Source organism: Cyprinodon variegatus, unplaced genomic scaffold, assembly GCF_000732505.1.
Source record: "Cyprinodon variegatus isolate N-32 unplaced genomic scaffold, C_variegatus-1.0 Scaffold63, whole genome shotgun sequence".
Lineage (NCBI taxonomy): Eukaryota > Metazoa > Chordata > Actinopteri > Cyprinodontiformes > Cyprinodontidae > Cyprinodon > Cyprinodon variegatus.
The window spans coordinates 587074-596652 of record NW_015150516.1 but is presented as its reverse complement, the minus strand read 5'-3'; positions in this window follow the sequence as shown (position 1 = coordinate 596652).

Genomic DNA, 9579 nt, shown 5'->3' with positions numbered 1-9579 from the left:
TCCAGAGTGTTGTTCAGCATGGGGGTGAGTAGAAAATGAAGGCTAATCATGTTTTGGGTGTACTATTCCTTTAATGTAGTTTGGAAAAGTTAATTGTTAATTTGGAGTAGTTTGGTTTGGTTAGCCTTACCTTGATTTTAGCTTTGCAAACCTTTTCTTAAGCTGCGTTCACACCGAACGCAGCAGGAACATCGAGTTTACATGCAAAGTCAATGGTTGACGCGCGTTTTAAACAGCAGGCTCAGCGCGTCGGGAGCGTTTAAGCATCTGACGCGTGAGAAACGCCGCGAACGCGCTGCTGCACGAGATGGAAAAATTGAACTGTTGCTACTCGACGCGCCGCATCAACCAATATGAGAAGCTGATCTCGGAGCTAGCAGGGAGACAAATACATCGCTGATGATACAGAGCGCTGTGATCACTCCTCTGAAACTGTTTTTTAATGCCTAAATTAGCTTAAAACAGGTTTGCTTTTATTATCCTGGTGCCTGTATTCTGGATTACTTACATGAAAACTGCTTCTAGCCACCGCGGCGAACCGTGAGGAGGCAACCAAGACAGAGGCTGCTGTTGAATGGGGTTACTGACCGCACACCGCCGGTATGTGGAGGTCTGAGCGGCTCCGACAGAAACAGTATTGGAAGGCAGGATGGGAATCTGGATGAACTGACTGCACAGATTACGTTTTCAGGTGGATTTTCCCACTTAAAAACATATTAAAACTCCCTTATTCCCACTGATCAAAGCAAATATAGCTGCCATTGTTACAGGGAAAGAAAGGATGGAGTAGCTCCGCCCAACGCGCCTCAGAACCACTTTTCCACCGCGCTGCTAGAGCAGCAAAGCTGCTTTAGCTGCGCGTCAGAACTAAACTGGTACAAGCAGCAAAAAGGAAGCAGCAGACGCGTTTTTGCTGCTCCTGCTGCGTTCGGTGTGAACGCAGCTTTACACTAGCTTATTTTATTTTAGGTTAGATTAGCTTCTCTTACCTTTTAGCTAGCCTTAGCCTGGTCACTCCATTCAGTTTAAATGGAGCAAGGAAACGCAGTCGTTCCCGAAGAGGCTAATTAGTATTTTAGTTTCAAAGACTCGTATCTTTCAGAGATGCATGTTTGACACCAAAGAAAGGCTTCCCTGATAGCTGAGGATTTAACAAAGTTCTCATGCAGTTCTGGTCCAGTTTTTTAAAGACTAGCTGGAGACACCTTTTCTGGGAATAATAGACTATAATATCGGCATTTTGTGCCAATGAAACTGAAAATAAATCGGACCCATGCTGCTTCCATGGAGCAGGTGACTCCTTCTCCACGCCTGCCCTCTTGACTTCATCAGAGGGCATTAAAGTCGAGCACCTTCCTATGATGAGAAGGCTGCTCAGTGTCAGCACCTTCTCCTCTTCCTTCTGCTGAGCCATTTTTCTCTTAACGCTGCGAGTTTCTGGGGCGGCGGCGGGCAGAGGGGGGCATTTAATGCACAGTAAACAACTAAAGCACCTCAAGCCTTTAAATCCCGACAGGAGAAGCGAAAGTCGGATAGAGTGAGCCGCAGAGCCAAGGGAGACTCTCTTCTCCCAGTGGGAGATGACAAATGCCATATGTCCTGAGCACAGCGCTTGTGTTAATCCTCTGCTGGTCCCGGCAGGCCCACATCCGACTCCACGACCTCTGTAGCCCTCCTTCACTCTCTCTGCTTCCACTACCGATCACTCAGGAAGAAATTTATCCACCAAACAAAAGAAAAAAAAAAGATAAATGTTGCCTAAATGATTGTTTATTCTACCTTTTCTGAACATTTCTTTATAGCCTATAATGAGCTTCTTCTAATCAGACCCTTATATCTAAACTTTTGTACTCATTTCCAAGTTAGTGAAGGTTTTAATTCTGGTAAAAGTGTTTGAAAAAGTAATTTGCGATTTAAAAAAATGCAGACTCATGGATTCTTTTGGATTCACAAGCATTTTTATTGTTCAAACCTATCAGAATACTACTTTTCTGTTTCAGAAAAGATGATTAATCAATGTTTGTGTGTCAAATCTGGCCTCAAGACAAGAAAGTTTGATAAAGTTCATGAATTGACATGTCAAGCTACAGGATTGTTCATTAGATGGGGATTAGATGAAGAGTTGATTTGAGGTTTGTCCCTTAAACACACAAGATTTGGGACAAAAAAACCCAGGATCTCATAGGAACTGTGGGGGAAAAGATCTGAGACATGGACCTGGATTTGTCCCTTAAAGACTTTACATGTAGAAGAAAACATCTCTAGTCTTTATTTTTAACAAATGAATCTATTTCCTCCTAAAAATGGACCATTGAAAGAGAAGAATTTGCAGTCAAACACTTAATTTATGGTTCCTTGTTGCATAATTTCTAGCCTCTAGGTTGGCCGGTGGCTGCGTACCTTAGAGGAGTTCATGTTTAGCCGTTCAGCCTTTTGTTTCAGAGGGAATGCAGCTTGTTTCTGTGTTCTGGATGATTTATTGTGATGTTTTTTAGGGCTCAGTCTCTGCAGATGTGGTGACATGTTGCAAAAACAATGCCTTCCAGGAAGGTGGGGAGATCAATCTTAATGTTGTAGTCCTTGGAAAGGGATCAGTGGTGTTGTTGAGTTTATACGACCTGACGAGGTTGTTGAGCGTGAAATCCAAACTGCCTCCTTGTGCCAGCTTCATATCTGCGCGGTTTACTGTCACCGCAGCAGTTTGCCTCTCCGCAACATCACCTGAAGAGCTTTTTAACGGGCGCACAGCTCCGTTAGAGTAAACGCCACTTCTTCAGAGTTGGACCCGACGGACAGATTGATGACTCCGGCGTGTTTTGGATACTCCGGTCATTACAAACCTGGACCGGCACCCTCTGAAACCTGGAGGCCGTTCAGCCGTAATGATGCGGTTAAGGAATGAGCTTTTCTCACTCACCAGCTGAATCAGCTCCTTACCTCCATCAGCGGACCCACTCTGTTTGCGGCAGCTCTGATGAGGCTCGATGCCGCAGCCCTGATCACGACGGATAAACCGAATTAGTGACTTCATCTCGCCCGCTTTTCCATCTGCCATTTTACAGTTTGTTACTGGGCTAAATTAACTAAGCTAATGGGTATTTACTCTACTGCAGGTGAGACGGATGAAAAAGGGGGTTATATTTCACTTTTTTCCAGGCATGTCGGCATCTCCTTTGTGAAACCTGAATGGTATAAATACAAAATGAGGTGAAAAATTTGTAATTAATCCGCTCTGGGTGACACTGGCGAGGCATTACCCTGCCCCGTTTGTCTGGGCAACATTAAGGGGCTAATTTTGAAAATCTAGCGTGCAGTCAATTTCCCAGGATGCCTGGAGGTGTGAGGGGCGATGAAGGGGTGGAAGGGGGGTTGAAAGGTAGGGGATGACAGGAGCAGGAGGGGCTAATTTCACCCACCTTATTTACTCCTATGCATCATCCGGCTGCTCTCGCCTGACGCCAGTGACGGTGGGACTGAAATTAGAGCGACTGCGGCTGGCGTTGGGGAATTTATGACGCCGCGCTGGTATTTGTTTGCACGGCGTGTGCAAGAATGCAGGGAAAACCTGGGGAAATACATCTTTTTAATAACAGTCGGCGAGGTTAATGCAGCTTACCTTGGAGTGCCGACAGCAGGAAGAGGGGGAGGAGGGTTATTTGACAGACGACGCACAGATGCCGTTAAAGCAGAGTTTACCTTTGCAGGAGTCAGGCATCGGAGCCTGAGCTCAGGAGAGGAGGCGCAAGGAGTGAGGGGGGGAAAAAAAAAAAAAAGAAGAGTCCTAATACTATTGTGTGCCTATAACCATCTGTCACAGCTAGCCTGGAGATGAGGCTGAGATTAGGAGGAATAAACGTCGAGGCCTTTAGAGCATCGGTAAAGCCTTCAGGGGAACAAGAACAAAAACAAGCAAAAAAGAGAAGAGGGAGGTGGATAAACGACCCAAAAACTAAAACTAATGGGTGAAGCTCCGATTCCAAAGGGTCACGGATTACAGATCGTCACCCGACACGGGCGAAAAATGACGGGTAATATCCCAGCAACACTCGGAGGGGTCTGGATGATGGTGATGATGATAGCATCAGCCACGATGGCGGTAATGACGGCCCTCGCTCGGCTTCTTCAAACCGAAATGGGAAGGCGATGGCAGGAAACGGGGGGGTAGAAAGGAAATAGTATCTTCTTCTTCTACTCCCCCCCCCTCTTTGAAACGCCGAGGGCTTAAGGAAGGCATTTGGTGGCTCCTAAGGCATCCACGGATCTCCTGTCCTCAAATTTACCGTGAAGGTTCTTAGAGTCCCCATTCAGGCAGGATATTCTCGTTTATTGCTTTTAGAAGACAAACCTTACAAAAGTACAGTGTCATTACTTCTGGAGAGAAGAGCCCTGGAAGAAAACTGGAGACAGTGTATTTCCCCGCATCCTCCATAAACAATGCTGCGCCGTGAGCCGTGAAGGTGTCCTAAGGTGCTTTATGTCCCTCAGTTCACATGTTCAAGATCAATGAGAAGTTTTTCAAGTTAATTCTTTCTTTATAATTATTCATTACAAAAAATCTAAGAATGTGTAGTTTGTATGCTTTATTTAAACCATTTCATTCCTGTAAATGTATATTTATAATTTTCTGAGATAATTGGATGTAAAGGACACTAGGATCTGTCTGATGCGTTGCATCCTTGCTCTTTCTGAAGGTAAGTTCAACTCGTCTGTCCTTGGAGGAAAACGTCAGACTGTCTGCCTCAGATATAACCCAGACCCAGCCTGGTTCAGGCCAAACAACCTGACCCTCAAAGAGATGATGCATTCAGTCCCCTGGCTTCGGTTGAGTCAGATTTGCGTCCGCCTCCTGCAGGCAGGAGAAGTAGGAAACTTTAAAGCGAAACATGCAAGAAGATTCATCAAACGGACAGCGCCGATGTTCAGTCAGCGCCAGCGTGTGTCAGGTGTTTGATATACATCACTTATCCTTTGTTTTTAGGGAGGTTTTGGGGACTTCTTGCTCTTCTGAGGCTGAAAACTTGCATCTTTATGAGCATTTCCGTGTCTAACCTTTGTGCCTCCGACGGCAGCGTTTCCATATACAAGCGCACAGGCATCAGTGTCTGCCCTTCCCTCTGCCCTTGTCATGCTGGTCCCAGTGCTGCAGGGCTGGATGTTGGTTGGACAGCTCGGGTCAAGGTCTCCCCTCCCCATCATCTGACCAACGGGGCTGTCACGGCAACAACCGGACCGCTGGCCGAGTCTGCAGGCTCCTCGATTCCGCACGCACAAATTAATAGACACACACACACAGCGGGGTCTCCACCCTGCTGCAGATTGACAGTGAGGTTTATTGCTGCTAATACTCCCAGCTGTAAAGCGAGAGCAGCAGCATCCTAATGGGAAATGGACTCATTTCCTGACAAGATGAGGGTGCGGCACACGCCCATATTTGGTCAACGGGGGCGGTTAATCTGTCCGGCTTCCTCCATCTTGAACTTAATCATAATTCTCAAGTTCGTTCAAGTTTCTCCAGGTGTTTATCTGGTTTCCCTCAATATCTTGGCATTTTATTTTACAATAGAGACTTTAAACATTAAATAACAATAAAACTTCTTTTTTATGACAATCAAACCACTTATCTGAGGGGGTTTGAATGAATATGAATGTGTAAAGGATCTAATGAGAGTACTGTGAAGGAAAGTTAGTTGTGGTTTAAGATGTTTCTAATTAAAGACGGATATTTGGGCCCTAGTTTTTTAGAATTTTGTTGGCCATCTTAGAATATAAACAGATGGTAAATTCTGTCCATAATTCTGTGCAAAATACATTTTAATTCAGTCAGGTAGTATAAAACCTTGTTTATGCTCAGAAACCAGGTCGTAATTAACGCAAATATTCCGCAGACGCTCTGGTTTACCTCCCCAAAATTGTAGGTGGCCGCAGATACTGTCACAGGGAGCAGAGAAAGGTGGTCTCTGATTGGTCAATTCCCCATCCACTCTATACAATGGGTATATCCTGCAGAAACTCTGGCTGTAGTGCCGTCCACAACGCCTGGCACACCTCGGACACTATCGCAGACACCGTGCAGGATGCTAGTTCTTAGCTCTGTGTGACGGTCTTCTCGGTTGCGACCGAAGCCAAATCACGCAGCACTAACACCCATCTTTCGGGAACACTCACGTGTGAACCGTGTGTCGTCTGGCGTTGAATGAGGGGTTCTAAACGGCAGACAAGCTCGTCAAACCGACACCAACAATCCTAGCTAGTAGGTGTCCCTCTTGCGTTGTGGCGTGGGATAACATAGCGCAAAATTGGGCGTAAATCAAAAATGGCTGCGACATACCTGCGACAAGCTAACTGTTACACACTGCTGCTGGAGTATAACCAGCCCTTAAGAGCCTCTTTGAACACCAGCTTTCATGTTTTGCGACTTGATTTAGATCTAGACTTTGACTCTGTCATTGTAGCTCATGAATATCCTTCGATTTCAAGCACCACATCGTAATCACAACTTTAGTACTGTTGATCGGCTAGACGGGGAAGACCCCCCCCCGCCCCCCAGGTGTGTGGTGCAATGTTTTACGTTTTAGTCTCATCCTACCACAACAGCTTCTCTTTTTTTCTTTTTAAAGTCATAGGGAAATGGTTGTTCCGATCGTTGTATTTCCGAATTTCCCGAGTGGTGCCCGACTTTACACGAGTGATTGTCGCTTATCAAGGAAGCAAGTTTGGTTGTGACCGAATATCTTGGTTGTGGAAGCATCTTGCTAGCCAGTTAGCAACTTAGTGCTAGCAGGTTCCCAATGGGAAATTCCATTGGGACCAAGTAGCACTTAGAAACGACGCTGTCAAGGAACGCTATGGACAGCGGAAACATGCAAGAGGAGGAGAGTTTAGTGTCGGAGGTCGTGGATGAGTCTCCTCCGTCATCCATTTTTCATTTAGAGGAGGAAAGCGAGGATGAAGATGTTGTGGAAGAGGACGCCAGGGCGGCAGAAGCTTGGTTTGGTGTAGAAGGCTTCCAGCCGTACATGTTTGAGCCCTTGCCTCGCAGCGCTGCCAGTTCTGTTAGCTCTACGCCTGCTGAAGACACAGACGTCCATCCCCGTGAACACTGGGACGCAACTCAATGGGAAAGGAAATTATTCTGATTTCTTATTCAGACCGTTGCGTATATTAGCTGCGACATATGAATCAAGATGCTATGACTGAAAAAATTGATTAACAGATGACCGTTGATATATGATTGGCCAAATTTAGGTGTAGAAGCTGACGTATAACTAACTGGCCTGCATAAAGTAACGAAAATAAAAAAGATTTTAAGACGGGATTTAAAAAAAATATACATTTTCTAACTTTTGGGACAATATAGTCTGATAAAGAGAACATTTATATACATGTGTAAGCCAGAATAATTTGACAAGTAAATATGACTTCCCTACGACATTAAAAGAAAACGACAAGTTATCCCCGTTAACAGATTCTTCTGTCCAGAGTTCTTGATCTCTGCAGCTCCTCCAAAGTTCCCTTAGAGCAAACACCTGCTGCTTGTTGAAAACAGATCTCATCAAACTTAAGTAGAATGCGGCTGCCCTGGATTTTATTTAGAGCAATCAAGGGAAAGGGGGAGTATAAATGCCACTCCACACTTTGCAGATTTGTTACTTGCACCCCTCCAAGTTTGTCGATTACATCAAATCGCAATAAATACCAGACAAATGCTTCTTTCAGAGGCGGTGTGGCGACAAAAAGCAGTTTAAATTTCCTTCAAAGGTCTCAGATTTCATGTCTTTCATCTCTCTGTTTCCAGTCACGTGCGACGAGCTGCATCCGAACGAATCTCTTGCTATTTTGGACTTTTTTCTTCATTAAAGCCATTAGCTTTTCATGAGGCAGCCGCGTGGCGTCCTCGTGCTAATTAGGTGTCTATATTTCTATATCTCGTTATTGGATTTATTTTATATTGTGCTTAATAGTAAATAGTGTTTGAATTTTAAAACCCACCTCTTGGGGAGCGACATAAAGGGGAATTTTTAATCAGGGATTCTGTAAATGAAAGGACCCGGTTTGCCTCTTTTTTTTTTTTTTTTTAAACCAAAGTGTCCTAATGAGTTTGCAGGTTTCTCACACAGATACACACTCTGATTATATTTTGATATATTTTTGTGCACGCTGCGTCTCCTCCCCACTCTGGTCACAGCAGGAGATGGGGCCCAAAAAAAAAAAAGAAAAAATGGGGTGAAAGGGGCGGATCATCATCATCATCATGGCAGGAAAACGAGGGGAAACCAAGCAGCAGCAGCCACCTTGTTGTTTTATTTTCTTTATTTCTAAAGTCATTTCTTCCCGAGGCCCCGGTGATGAGGCGTGCTAATGTCTACCTGCTGACGGCGGAGGGACTCCTGCGTCTCCTGCGTTTCAGCCTGGCTTGACAATTAAGACCTGGGCGACTGTAGCCAGGGGTTAATACCGCTCATTAAAAGAACTAGGTCATTAGCGAAGAATCAAGGCTCTTACGGCGGCAGGGGATATGGGGTAGAGAGGGGGGGGGATTGATGGAGAGGAGCAGGAGGAGGGAGGAGGTGGCAGCGTCGGTGTACTAAACTCTGCATCTCAGTGAACATGCAGCCCCTTACATTAATTAACCTCCCTTTTCCTTGTTGGGGAGGTGGGTGTGTGTACGGCGCTGTTATCATATATGCACATTGCTGTACACCAATTAACTGCAGGGAAGAAGAAAGCCAGTTTGCAGTCCTCCCTGTGGTCGCCCCACTCTCCTGTGTGAGCCCCAGTTACATTATTTCAGAAGGATGGCTGGATGGGGGGGGGGGTGTCTAATGTCTGCATGATGAGTAAAAAGGGTATTAAAATAAAGGAGGGGAATCATGGCAGAAATCAGCCATCGCTTTACCACAGGGGAGAGGAGGCGAATAAAAGCCGCGGAAATGAAAATAAATAAGCTTTGCTAATACCTCACCTTAAGGAGCGAGGAGCCGTACCCAGATGAATCGACGCCGTTCGCCCCTCATTTATTTGTGGACTTTGTTATTAAAGCTCTATTGACCTTCAGGAAAAGGAGAGGTGGCGTTGGCGGGGGATCGGTTTCAGAGTTACAGTAATGTCAGGTGTAAACATCGCTTTAGTTTCCTGATTGGTGTTTTTATACCAAAATGTTTCTATGAACTGGTTCTGATTCATCACCTCATTTATTACCTGACCTTAGTAATGATATGTATGTAAAATAAAGCCTTGATTCTGCTTTAATGTTTGTAGGGGGGGGGGATAACTTAGAGCATCTACACTAGGGTGACCAGACGTCCTTTTTTCCGGTATTGTCCTACTTTTCATACCTAAAAAAAATGTCCGGGTGGAATTTCAAAATCGTGCAGCAGAACCGAGCCGTCAGCTCCGCGGTGAAGTTGGTTTGAAGTTAGATATTGGATATTCAAGCTCAGCGGGATCAGGAACAGGGTTGATCCGAATAAAGGACTCCAATGTCAGCCAGGGTTTCTTAGGCCCCGTCCGCACGAAGACGAACCCTGGCCGAAACGCACAAATTTTTCACCAAACCAGCCTCTCATCCACACGAAGCCG